Genomic DNA, 13996 nt, shown 5'->3' on the forward strand with positions numbered 1-13996 from the left:
ACCCAGACATACACTTCTCATTCACCGCTGAAGATTCCTGCCCATGACTCAGGCCTATGTTGAGGGTTGCAAATCAGGGGATGTTGGGAAAAACAGAAATATTAACTTGGGAGTGAGACTGAAACTTTGGTTTAGGCTCAACGAAACTTGATGTTATAACTGAAAGTGACATTTTCCTTCTGGATCCATTTTGCTCTCAAGATCCCATGCTTGTTGATGGATGAAGAAACCTTCAGACTTGCCAATGAAAGGTAATGCAGCCTTTCCTCACTTACCCGGAGAGGAGTCCGTACAGCATTGTCTTGGGTTCTCTTTGTAACTTAAAGGGAAACGTTCACAAAGTTTAGAACCCTTGATGTCCCGCAGATGAGGGAGGAGGATGTCCTCAAATTCCAAGCAGCAGGAACCCACTTAGGTGGTACCAACCTTGACTTCCAGATGGAACAATACATCTCCTAAAGGAAAAGTGACAGCATCTACATTATAGATCTGAAGGGGACCTGGGAGAAGCTTCTGCTTCTTGTTGTGCCATTGTTACCATTTAAAAACTGACTGATCAGTGTCATATCCTCCAGGAACACTGGCCAGAGGGCTGTGCTGAAGTTGGCTGCTGTCACTGGAGCCACTCCTATTGCTGTCCGCTTCACTCCTGGAACCTTCACTAACAGATCCAGGCAGCCTTCCAGAGGCCGCATCTTCTGGAGGTTACTGATCCCAGGGCTGACGACCAGCATCTCACAGAGGTGTTGTACATTAACCCACCTACCACTGCTCCCTGTAACACAGACTCTCCTCTGCGCCCTGTGGACACTGCCATCCTTGCAGCAACAAGGGAGTTCACTCAGTGGGTCTGAGGTGGTGGATCCTGGCCCAGGAAGTTCTGCACATGGGTGGTACCATCCCGTGTGCACACCGTGGGAAGTCACGCCTGATCTCTGCTTCTACAGAGGTGCCGGAGAGACTGAAAAGGAAGAACAGGCCATGCTGAGAAGGCCATGGCCAAGGAGGAGCATCAGGGTGAATGGACTGCTGCAGCTCCCAAGTTCACTGTATTCTACCCGTGGTCGCAGACGGGTCTGAAGGTGCAGGTGCCTCTGTGCCTGCCCAGAAGTTCCTGCACAAGACGGGAGCCCTCAGCCCCGTCTTACTAGGGATTTAGTAAGAAAAGCCATTTCCAGGGTATGTTATAATTAAAGTCATACTAATTCAGTCCAATCCTTAAACACCTACTCCACCTCACTCTGTACTGTGGGATAATTATATAATTATAACCCTGAGGCATTGCAGGACATGGGAGAAAGAATGAACCCTTCAAGTCTTTATGTTAATTGCATGTTACTGTTGTCTAATTATTTGTCAGGAGAAGGCGATGAAGAGTGATGATAAAAGCATAAAAGTTTTTGCAGCTCCAGGACTCCAGATCCCAGCTCTGCCACTTAGTAACTGCCTGCCACAGTTTCCTCATCTCTGTTGCTAGGAGATTTTTGGCATCCTCAAGGGAAGTTTTAGTGCATAGAAAGATTAATCAGAGGCTTAGTTTTGGTTTTTTTAATTAATTTTTAAAATTAAAGTTACAAATTGAAAACTTGAATTGTTCTTTAAGCTTTTAAGTTCGGCTTCAAATCTTATTAATCCATTTATAAGGCTAGTAAACATTTTTTAAAATTTTATCTTATTTATTTATTTAGAATTTTATTTATTTTTTATACAGCAGGTTTTTTTAGTTATCTGTTTTAAACATATTGATGTATACATGTCAATCCCAATCTCCCAATTCATCCCACCACCCCCCTCCCCCCACTTTCCTGCCTTTGTGCCCCTACGTTCGTTCTCTACATCTGTGTCTCTATTTCTGCCTTGCAAACTGGTACATCTGTACCATTTTTCTAGAGTCCACATATATGCGTTAATATACGATATTTGTTTTTCTCTTTCTGACTTACTTCACTCTGTATGACAGACTCTAGGTCCATCCACATCTCCACAAATGACCTGATTTAATTCCTTTTTATGGCTGAGTAATATTCCATTGTATCTTCTTTATCCATTCATCTGTCGATGGGCATTTAGGCTGCTTCCATGACCTGGTTATTGTAAATAGTGCTGCAATGAACATTGGGGTGCATGTGTCTTTTTGAATTATGGTTTTCTCTGGGTATATGCCTAGTAGTGGGATTGCCGGGCCATATGTTAATTCTATTTTTAGTTTTTTAAGGAACCTCCATAATGTTCTCCAGAGTGGCTGTATCAATTTACATTCCCACCAACACTGCAAGAGGGTCCCCTTTTCTCCACACCTTCTCCAGCATTTGTTGTTTGAAGATTTTCTGATGCTGCCCATTCTGACCTGTGTGAGGTGATACCTTATTGTAGTTTTGATCTGCATTTCTCTAATAATTAGTTATGTCGAGCAGCTTTTCATGTGCCTCTTGGCCATCTATATGTCTCCTTTGGAGAAATGTCTATTTAGGTTTTCTGCCCATTTTTGGATAAGGTTGTTTGCTTTTTTTAATATTGAGCTGCATATATATTTTGGAGATTAATCTTTTGTCCGTTGATTCGTATGCAAGCATTTTCTCCCATTCCGAGGGTTGTGTTTTCGTCTTGTTTATAGCTTCCTTTGATGTGCGAAAGCTTTTAAGTTTCATTAGGTCCCATTTGTTAATTTTTGTTTTTATTTCCATTTCTCTAGGAGGTGGGTCAAAAAAGACCTTGCTGTGATTTATGTCAAGGAGTGTTCTTCCTATGTTTTCCTCTAAGAGTTTTATAGTATCCGGTCTTACATTTAGCTCTTTAATCCATTTTGAGTTTATTTTTGTGTATGGTGTTAGGGAGTGTTTTACTTTCATTCTTTTACATGCAGTTGTCCAGTTTTCCCAGCACCACTTATTGAAGAGGCTCTCTTTTCTCCATTGTATATGCTTGCCTCCATTGTCATAGATTAGTTGACCATAGGTGCATGGGTTTATCTCTGGGCTTTCTATCCTGTTCCATTGATCTATATTTCTGTTTTTGTACCACTACCATATTGTCTTGATTACTGTAACTTTGTAGTATAGTCTGAAGTCAGGGAGCCTGATTCCTCCAGCTCCATTTTTCGTTCTCAAGATTGCTTTTGCTATTCGGGGTCTTTTGTGTTTCCATACAAATTGTGAAATTTTTGTTCTACTTCTGTGAAAACTGCCATTGGTAGTTTGATAGGGATTGCATTGAATCTGTAGATTGCTTTGGGTAGTAGAGTCATTTTCACAGTATCGATTCTTCCAATCCAAGAACATGGTATACCTCTCCATCTGTTTGTATCATCTTTGATTTCTTTCATCAGTGCCTTATAGTTTTCTGAGTACAGGTCTTTTGTCTCCATAGGTAGATTTATTCCTAGGTATTTTATTCTTTTTGTTGCAATAGTGAATGAGGTTGTTTCCTTAATTTCTCTTTCTGATCTTTTGTTGTTAATGTATAGGATGGCAAGAGATTTCTGTGCATTAATTTTGTATCCTGCAACTTTACCAAATTCATTGATTAGCTCTAGTAGTTTTCTGATGGCATCTTTAGGATTATCTATGTATAGTATCATGTCATCTGCAAGCAGTGACAGTATTACTTCTACTTTTCCAATTTGTTTTCCTTTTATTTCTTTTTCTTCTCTGATTGCCATGGCTAGGACTTCCAAAACTATGTTGAATAATATTGGTGAGAGTGGACATCCTTCTCTTGTTCCTGATCTAAGAGGTAATGCTTTCAGTTTTTCACCATTGAGAATGATGTTTGCTGTGGGTTTGTCATATATGGCCTTTATTATGTTGAGGTAGTTTCCCTCTATGCCCACTTTCTGGAGATATTTTCTCATAAATGGGTGTTAACTTTTGTCAGAAGATTTTCTTTATCTATTGAGATGATCATTTGGTTTTTATTCTTCAGTTTGTTAATATGGAATATCACACTGATTGATTTACGTATATTGAAGAATCCTTGCATCTCTGGGATAATTCCCACTTGATCGTGATGTATGATCCTTTTAATGTGTTGTTGGATTCTGTTTGCTAGTATTTGGTTGAGGGTTTTTGCATCTATATTCATCAGTGATATTGGTCTGTCACTTTTTTTGTGTGTGTGTGATATCTTTGTCTGGTTTTGGTATCAGGGTGATGGTGGCCTTTTAGAATGAGTTTGGGAGTGTTCCTTCCTCTGCAATTTTTTGGAATAGTTTGAGAAGGATGGGTGTTAGCTCTTCTCTAAATGTTTGATAGAATTCACCTGTGAAGCCTTCTGGTCCTGGACATTTGTTTGTTGAAAGGTTTTTAACCACAGTTTCAATTTCATTACTTGTGATTGTTCTGCTCATATTTTCTATTTCTTCCTGATTCAGTCTTGGAAGGTTATACCTTTCTAAGAAGTTGACCATTTCTTCCAGGTTGTCCATTTTATTGGAATAGATTTGCTTGTAGTTGTCTCTTATGATGCTTTGTATTTCTGTGGTGTCCGTTGTAACATCTCCTTTTTCATTTCTAATTTTATTGATGTGAGTCCTCTCCCTCTTTTTCTTGATGAGTCTGGCTAAAGGTTTATCAATTTTGTTTATCGTCTCAAAGAACCAGCTTTTAGTTTTCTTGATCTTTGTTATTGTCTTCTTTGTTTCTATTTCATTTATTTCTGCTCTGATCTTTATGATTTCTTTCCTTCTACTAACTTCGGATTTTGTTTGTTCTTCTTTCTCTAGTTCCTTTAGGTGTAAGGTTGGGTTGTTTATTTGAGATTTTTCTTGTTTCTTGAGGTAAGATTTTATTGCTATAAACTTCCTTCTTAGAACTGCTTTTGCTGCATCCCATAGGTTTTGGGTTGTCGTGTTTTTATTGTCATTTGTTTCTAGGTAATTTTTGATTTCCTCTTTGATTTCTTCAGTGATCTCTTGGTTATTTCATAACATAGTGTTTAGCCTCATGTGTTTGTGATTTTTACATTTTTTTCCCTGTAGTTTATTTCTAATCTCGTTACGTTGTGGTCAGAAAAGATGCTTCATACGATTTGAATTTCCTTAAATTTACCAAGGCTTGATTTGTGACCCAAGATGTGATCTATCCTGGTGAATGTTCCTTGTGCACTTGAGAAGAAAGTGTAATCTGCTGTTTTCAGATGGAATGTCCTATAAATATCCATTAAATCTGTCTGGTCTATTGTGTCATTTAAAGCTTGTGTTTCCTGATTAATTTTCTGTCTGGATGATCTGTCCATTGGTGTAGGTGAGGTGTTAAAGTCCCCCACTATTATTGTGTTACTGTCGATTTCCTCTTTAACAGCTGTTAGCATTTGCTTTATGTATTGAGGTGCTCCTATGTTGGGTGCATATATAATTGTTATATCTTCTTCTTGGATTGGTCCCTTCGTCGTTATGTGGTATCCTTCCTTGTCTCCTATAACATTCTTTATTTTAACGTCTATTTTATCTGATATGGGTATTGCTACTCCAGCTTTCTTTTGATTTCCATTTGCATGGAGTATCTTTTTCCATCCCCTCACTTTCAGTTTGTATGTGTCCCTAGGTCTGAAGTGGGTCTCTTGTAGACAGCATATGTATGGGCCTTATTTTTTATCCATTCAGCGAGCCTGTGTCTTTTGGTTGAAGCATTTAATCCATTCACATTTAAGGTAATTATCAATATGTATATTCCTATTACCATTTCCTTAATTGTCTTGACTTTGTTTTTGTAGGTCCTTTGCTTCTCTTGTGTTTCCCACTTAGAGAAGGTCCTTTAGCATTTATTGTAGAGCTGGTTTGGTGGTGCTGAATTCTCTTAGCTTTTGCTTATCTGTAAAGCTTTTGATTTCTCCATCAAATCTGAATGAGATCCTTGCTGGGTAGAGTAATCTTGGTTGTAGGCTCTTCTGTTTCATGACTTTAAATATATTGTTCCACTCCCCTCTGGCTTATAGAGTTTCTGCTGAGAAATCAGCTGTTAACCTTATGGGAGTTCCCTTGTATGTTATTTGTCATTTTTTCCTTGTTGCTTTTAATTTTTATTTATTTATTTATTTATTTTTGCTGTGTTGGGTCTTTGTTTCTGTGTGAGGGCTTTCTCTAGTTGCGGTGAGTGGGGGGCCACTCTTAATCACGGTGTGCAGGCCTCTCACTATCGCGGCCTCTCTTGTGGCAGAGCACAGACTCCAGATGCACAGGCTCAGTAGTTGTGGCTCATGGGCCCAGTTGCTCCACAGCATGTGGGATTCTGCCAGACCAAGGCTTGAACCCATGTCCCCTGCACTGGCAGGCAGACTCTCAACCACTGAGCCACCAGGGAAGCCCCCTTGTTGCTTTTAATGATTTTTCTTTAATTTTTGTCAATTTGATTACTATATGTCTTTGCATGTTTCTCCTTGGGTTTATTCTGCCTGGGACTCTCTGTGTTTCTTGGACTTGGGTGGCTATTTCCTTTCCCATGTTAGGGAAGTTTTTGGTTTTTTTTTTTGCAGTACGTGGGCCTCTCACTGTTGTGGCCTCTCCCATTGCGGAGCACAGGCTCTGGACGCGCAGGCTCAGCAGCCATGGCTCATGGGCCCAGCTGCTCCGTGGCATGTGGGATCTTCCTGGACTGGGACACGAACCCGTGTCCCCTGCATCGGCAGGCAGACTCTCAACCACTGTGCCACCAGCGAAGCCCTAGGGAAGTTTTTGATGATAATCTCTTTGAATATTTTCTTGGTTCCTTTCTCTCTCTCTCTTCTCCTTCTGGGACCCCTATAATGCAAATGTTGGTGTGTTTAATGTTTTCACAGAGGTCTCTTAGGCTGTGTTCACTTCTTTTCACTCTTTTTTCTTTATTCTGTTCTGTGGCAGTGAATTCCACCATTCTATCTTCCAGGTCACTTATCCTTTCTTCTGCTTAAGTTATTCTGCCATGATTGCTTCTAGTGTATTTTTCTTTTCAGTTATTGTATTGTTCATCTCTGTTTGTTTGTTCTTTAATTCTTCTGGGTGTTTGTTATTTAATTCTTCTAGATCTTTGTTAAACACTTATTGCATCTTCTCACTCTTTTTCTCCATTCTTTTTCCAACGTCCTGTATCATCTTCACTATCATTATTCTGAATTCTTTTTCTGGAAGGTTGTCTATCTCCACTTCATTTAGTTGTTTTTCTGGGGTTTTATCTTGTTTCTTCATCTGGTACATAGCCCTCTGCCTTTTCATTTTTCTATCTTTCTGTGAATCTGGTTTTCGTTCCACAGGCTTCAGGATTGTAGTTCTTTTTGCTTCTGCTGTCTGCCCTCTGGTGGATGAGGCTCTCTAAGAGGCTTATGCAAGCTTCCTGTTGGGAGGACTGGTGGTGGGTAGAGCTGAGTGTTGCTCTGGTGGGCAGAGCTCAGTAAAACTTTAATCCATTTGTCTGCTGATGTGTGGGGCTAGGTTCCCTCCCTGTTGGTCGTTTGGCCTGAGGCAACCCAGCACTAGAGCCTACAGGCTCTTTGGTGGGGCTAATGGAGGACTCTGGGAGGGCTCACACCAAGTGGTACTTCCCAGAACTTCTGCTGCCAGTGTCTTTGTCCCTGTGGTGAGCCACAGCCACCCCCCCGCCTCTGTAGGAGACCCTCCAACACTAGCAGTTGTGTCTGCTTCAGTCTCCTATGGGGTCGCTGCTCCTTCCCCCTGGGTCCTCATGCACACGCTACTTTGTGTGTGCCTTCCAAGAGTGCAGTCCCTGTTTCCCCCAGTCCTGTTGCAGTCCTGCAATCAAATCCCGCTAGCCTTCAAAGTCTGATTCTCTGGGAATTCTTCCTCCCATTGCAGGACCCCAGGTTGGGAAGCCTGATATGGGACTCAGAACCTTCATTCCAGTGGGTGGACTTCTGTGGTATAATTGTTCTCCAGTTTGCGAGTCACCCAACCAATCACCCAAACAGTCACCCAACATGTCTTTGGATGTGGGGTATCTTTTTTGGTGAGTTCCAGTGTATTCCTGTCAATGATTGTTCAGCGGTTAGTTGTGATTCTGGTGCTCTCTTAAGAGGGAGTGAGATAAGGCTGGTAAATTTTAACAATAACTTTTTAGGAAGCCTATGACTAGCATTTGACTTTCATTTACAAACTTGGTTAATTAAACGTCTTCAAATATTTTAAAGTGCACTTATAAGTTTAATGTATTTCATCCCTTTCTTAGGGATTTCAGTTGTCTGACAACAAATAAAATTTCCTTAATTAAAAAAAAACCCTTAAGTCTAATAAATTAAGCTTAGAAATGTGGGTAACTGTAACTCTCAGATATTCTAATACAGTAGATAAACTTAGTGAGACTTCAAATGAAAATCACAAGTTTAATCAGGTATTCAATTACATAATGTAAGTTGGATTCACAAGTCTGTCACTTTGTTTGGCCAAAGTCATGTAAACATTAGAAATATGTAAAACTTGCATAGATTCCTCAGCCTTAAAGACTAATATTTAACAATTCTCTATTTGTTTAGACAAATATCATCAAAAGTCACTGAGGTTTCTTTCAACTGAGAGACCTGGAACTTCAGCTACCTGGACTGACTCCTCTCACAACTCACTTAGAAAACCAGTGTATCTCCCCATGTCATACGTGGGTTGCCTTTCTGAGTTTGCTTGTTTGTCACCAAAGACTCCAGAGTTCAGCCAGGATGTTGACTGGATTCCTGTTGACTCTGCTTGGATGTGCTGAACTTTATTCATAGTTGCAGATCAATTTCAAGAAGTGGCTATTTGTGTTGCTCTCGTCCCTGCAGTCAATTTATACACATTTCTTTGTGTATGCTCTAGGAAGCCTGTAACTCTTGCCCAAGTCAGTCTCTTGGTTGGGTTTTGCATTTCTTTGGCAAAACCTTAACATCTGTAAGTACCTTCCCATTTTTTCCAGGTTCCTAGAGTCACATAACCCTTGTTATTGATATTGAATATATGCATTGTGTATTGGATATTGAAATGATAACTGATTGAGTTTCAACTATCTCTTATTGCTTCACTTGTGGTCACAATATGTGAGGTCAGTCTATTAGCAATCTATACATTTGGAATTATAAAACCCACCTTACGGGCTTCCCTGGTGGCGCAGTGGTTGAGAATCTGCCTGCCAATGCAGGGGACACAGGTTCGAGCCCTGGTCTGGGAAGATCCCACATGCCACGGAGCAACTAAGCCCATGAGCCACAACTACTGAGCCTGCGCGTCTGGAGCCTGTGCTCCGCAATGGGAGAGGCCGTGACAGTGAGAGGCCCGCGCACTGCGATGAAGAGCGGCCCCCACTCTCCGCAACTGGAGAAAGCCCTCGCACAGAAACGAAGACCCAACACAGCCAAAAATAAATAAGTAAATTTATAAAAAAAAAAAAACCCACCTTACAAGGTTGTTGTAAATTAGCATTAATTAATGTTAAGCACCTACCCCAGTGATGGTACATTGTAGGCATTCAGTTAGCCGTGGCCACTACTACTGTTTTCACAATTCATTGATCCTAATGTATTTTATAATAACTAACCCTGCTCATTTCCTCAATGGTCAACTTAAATTCCATCGCTAATTATGACACCATTGCACCCTTGCATAAATCCTCAGCTGTCTTGTCCCTTTGTTTCCTCATCAGACTGCTATGGCAAACCGCCACCCTGTGTAAACCCATCTCTTTATCTACCCACACAGCTGAAAGTGGCCCAAGAAAACCACACTAACATGTTCATTGGTCTCCCTTGAATTCTTGTTTACTCACTTCAATGCTGCCTGGCAGTCACAGTCTATTTTCTGATTCCATTCACTTTCCCACTCTCCTCAACCACCATTTTATACCTTTTCATCTCTCCTTAAATGCCACCCTTACTCTGAGCTCATGAGCTTGCTTCCAATGTCACTAAGAAAACACAGGCACTCAGATAATAACTTGCACATGCTCCCATCTCCATATGCAACCACCTCTCTGCATCTGTGCATATTTCTCCCAGATGAACTCCTAGCAAAAGCCATCCCCTCTGTTTGTGCACTAGGTCTCATCTCCTCTTGTCTATGTGGGAACACTGCTCCTGCAATCTCCCCTGTCTCTCTAGCATTATCAATCTTTTCCTCTCTAGTAGATCTTTTCCATTTGCCTACACAATTGCTGTTAGTTCTCCCATCTGTTTCCCAATCTTCTCTTGACTCCATTTCTTGTCCAGTAAAGCTCCTTTTTTTTATTTTTTATTACTTCCTTTTCAAAATTCCTTGAAGGAGTTGTCACCATTTCTTTTCTTCTATTATCTCTTGAGCATAGTCTAATCAGGCTGTTGGCACATCACTCCAGGCAAACTGTTTTTATCAAGGTTACAAATGACCACTATTTTCTAAATCCCATGCTCAATTCTCTGACCTCATCTCATTTGACCTTTCTGTAGAATTTAACATGCTGAACGTCTTTCTTCAATGCACTTTCTTGTTGTTTTTCTTACCCATTAGCAGCTCCTTCTCATCCTGCTTTGCTCTTTCTCCTCATCTCCCTGATCTCTTAGCATTCAGTTAAGAAGCTCAATCCTTAGCCCTCCATGCCTTTCTCTCCACTCTTTTCCCCTTGCTGCTATTATCGAGCCTCATAATTTTAAATACTATCTACACACCAGTGGACCCCAGATTTATGTTTCCATCATGGACCTGTCTACTCAACATCTCTACTTGGGAGTCTAAAGAGCATCCCAAACTCAACATTGTCCAAAATTGAGGTCCTGTGCTTTCCCCAACAAACTTACCACAGTCGTCTCCATTTCAGGAAATAGCAACTCTAGCCTTCCATTTACTTATGGCAAAAATCTTGGAGTCATCCTTGACTCCATTCTTTTTCTTCCAACCTGTATCTGATCCACCAGCAAATTATATCAGCTTTATATAAAAAATATATCCAGAATCCAACCATTTCTCACCACCTCCACAGCTACTACAGTGAGTCAAGCAACTCTCCTCTCTCACCTAGATTTAAAGCAAAAGCCTCCTTACTGTTCTCCCTGCTCCTATCTTACTCCCACTTCAATTTATCCCCAACAACAAAGTAGAATGTTTTTAAAAATTTTAAGTCAGATCATGTTATTCCTTTTCTAATGACTGACATTTCACTTACAGAAAAAAATAAAATCTTTACAGTGGTACACAAAACCCGACATGATCTGGAGGCCCATAATTTCTCATATTGCATCTTCTACTACTGTATTTCCTTACTCATTTGACTCTAAAATGCTAAGCATATTCCCACTTTGAGGCATTTGCACTATTACCCATGCTGGGAGTGCTCCTCCCTAAATATTCACACTTCTTACTCCTCAACTTCCTTCAGGTCTTTAATCAATTTTCATTGTATCAGATAGGTTGGGCTAGGTTATGCTTCAGTAACAAGCACCCCTGAAACTCAGCAGCTTAAAACAAGTCATAATGCATGTCCATTTGGGGGTGGCTGGGCTCTGCCCCATGTTATCCTCACTCCAGGTCCCAAGATGATGGAACAGCACTTTTGGACCATTGCTGTGGCACGGGGGAAGGAAAAGCATGAAGAATCTTATACTAGCTCTTAAAGCTTATGTGCCAAAATGGCACAAATCACTTCTACTCATATTTTATCAGCCAAAGCAAGTGACTGGGCATCTCTAATTCCAAAGTAGGAAGGAAATATAATCTATCATGTGCCCAGAAGAAGAACCAGAAATATTGATCAACAGGACTATGATATTAATGGTTATCAGTCATCATGTAACTGAGACCTTCCCTGGCCACATATGAAATTTGCAATTCTTCCTGACCACCTTCCAATTTCCCTAGTCCCCTTAATTACTTTATTTATCTCTTTAGCATCTATCACTACCTACACATAAGATATATATTACATGTTTATCTTGTTTGTTTTATATCATCCTCCATCAGAATGTAAACTCCAAGGGAAAAGAGAGTTTTGCTGTTTTATTCAATATTGTGTTCCCAGTGCCTAGAATAGTAACTGCATACAGAGGCTTTAAATTAAAAGCCTCTATACATAACAAGAAGGATACAATTAGCGATCCATGTAATATATACTTTGATTTATCAGTTGCTCAGGCTTGGAATTTGGCTTACACCAGGGTTGGTAATATTCATTTATTCAACAAATTCGAGTATATACTTAACTTATGCAAGGTTCTGTGCATCAAGAAGAACATCCTCATTTTCATACATACCAGATCCATGGGAAGCACTTATTACCTTTCTCATTGTACACTACTTCTGCCAATGGAGGAGAAGGGGCAGCTTGACTTTCATGGAGACAAAAATCATAAGCTTCCCGTTTTCAGCTAAGATCTGGCTGATATCATGCTTTCTTGTTCAGAAATACGAGAACGTCTCATAAGTGACAAGCATACTTCCTAATTTCTCCTTCCTGACCCATTTGCATTTCATCACATGTGCAGGCCCTCCAGTAAGCAACACTTATTCCAATAATGAAGCTCCCAGCATCTTAATTTGAAAAGCCTTCATCAGCTTGAGTTTAGCCTCTGTGCCTGATGGTCTTCTTTAATGAATCAAATAATGCATTTCTCACTTGTAATTAAATGATATCTTAAAAGGCTCTGTCTTCTTCAAAAGACTCATGTGGAATTCATCTTCACATGATTACACGCAGCACCTAGGGTAGACACTGGGGTGGGACTATGGATATTCACCAGGTCCTTGAAGGCAAATCATAAAAGAACTTAGTAGAGAAGCTAAAAAAATAAAAAGGTCTTAGTAGAAAATGAAGTTAAGATGTAAATATCAAATCCAAGGCTAACTTGTTTCCCTGCTTAGAGATATTACTGCTGAGTCCACTAGTCCATTATTTCCACCAAGTTTTAGTTTGTTTGTTTGTTTTTGTTTGTTTGTTTTTGCAAAGACCACATCCAATTGTGTAAAATATTTGAGGGAGTAATAAGTGCATTTGCATATGATGTGCATAGAATTACACACCATCTTCAGGAAAATTCAGAGTTAAAATAAAATTAGTAATATTTTTCCTTATTGTGCTTTCCTTAGTTTCTGTGCCTCAGTCTTCCTGGCTCTCCACTCCCTATAGGAAAAAAATGCAGTGTTTCCTGCCTGGCACCCAGTCTATCACCTGCCATCACCTGACATCTCTTTTCCTGTTCTTTACATTATCTTAGGCACCAGACCCACAAAACTACTCACTGTTTTCTAACATGGCATGAGAAATTACTATCTGTTGACTGTCCATTAGCCACTTTTTCACTTTTTTCCTTCCTAACAGAGCCATGGTTTTCTTCCTTCTGGCATTTGTGTACCGTATACTATAGGGACCCTCACAAAGCTCCAGGGTATAAGTTTTTGATTAGTTTAAGCTCACCTGGCAGATCCATCCCCTTGGCAAGTGACTCGTTTAGGCATGGGTACATGATGCAATTCCGGCCAATGAGAAGTACAGGAAAGGGAAACATGTTAGGGGATTTCTTGGAAAGTTTCCTGAGTCTTAAAAGAGGACACCAAAAAAGACCCTCACCTCTTTTCTGCTTCTAGACATGGCGACAGAAGGAGGTGATGCCTAGAACAGCTTCAGCATCGCATAACCATGAAAGCAGGTAACACACGTGAGATGGCAGAGGAGAAAGATGGAAACTGAGATCTTGAAGAGGTCATTGTGTCCCTGGTTTAAGCAATCATAATACAATCATAATTATGACTTAAGTCTTGGGTACTGTTATGAGCAATTTACACATGTTCACTCATTTAATCCACACAACTATCTTATGCAGTGGGTGTTTTTATTGTTTCTATTTTACAATTGAGTGAACAGAACCAGGGAGGGGTTAATGTGCCAAGGTCACTTTCCTTATTTATTTGTTTGCTTTTTCAGTTTTTTATTATACAAAATTTAAAGAATATATTAAAATAGAGAACAGCATAATGAATCCCCAGGTACCCATCCATCATTCAGTTTAAACAATTAGCAACTCATGACCAGTCTTGACTCATCTATGCCCCTGTCCACTTTTCCTCTGCCCCACATTATTTTGAAGC

General features: G+C 40.1%; 1 pseudogene; it reads left to right on the forward strand.

The window, feature by feature from the left end:
• The first annotated feature begins 216 nt into the window (after positions 1-216).
• Positions 217-1159, forward strand: LOC113622369 (40S ribosomal protein SA-like; annotated as a pseudogene).
• Positions 1160-13996: the final 12837 nt, after the last annotated feature.

This window comes from Aethalodelphis obliquidens, unplaced genomic scaffold (genome assembly GCF_003676395.1).
Source record: "Aethalodelphis obliquidens isolate GAN/ISIS:26980383/991018 unplaced genomic scaffold, ASM367639v1 scaffold9, whole genome shotgun sequence".
Classification (NCBI taxonomy): domain Eukaryota; kingdom Metazoa; phylum Chordata; class Mammalia; order Artiodactyla; family Delphinidae; genus Aethalodelphis; species Aethalodelphis obliquidens.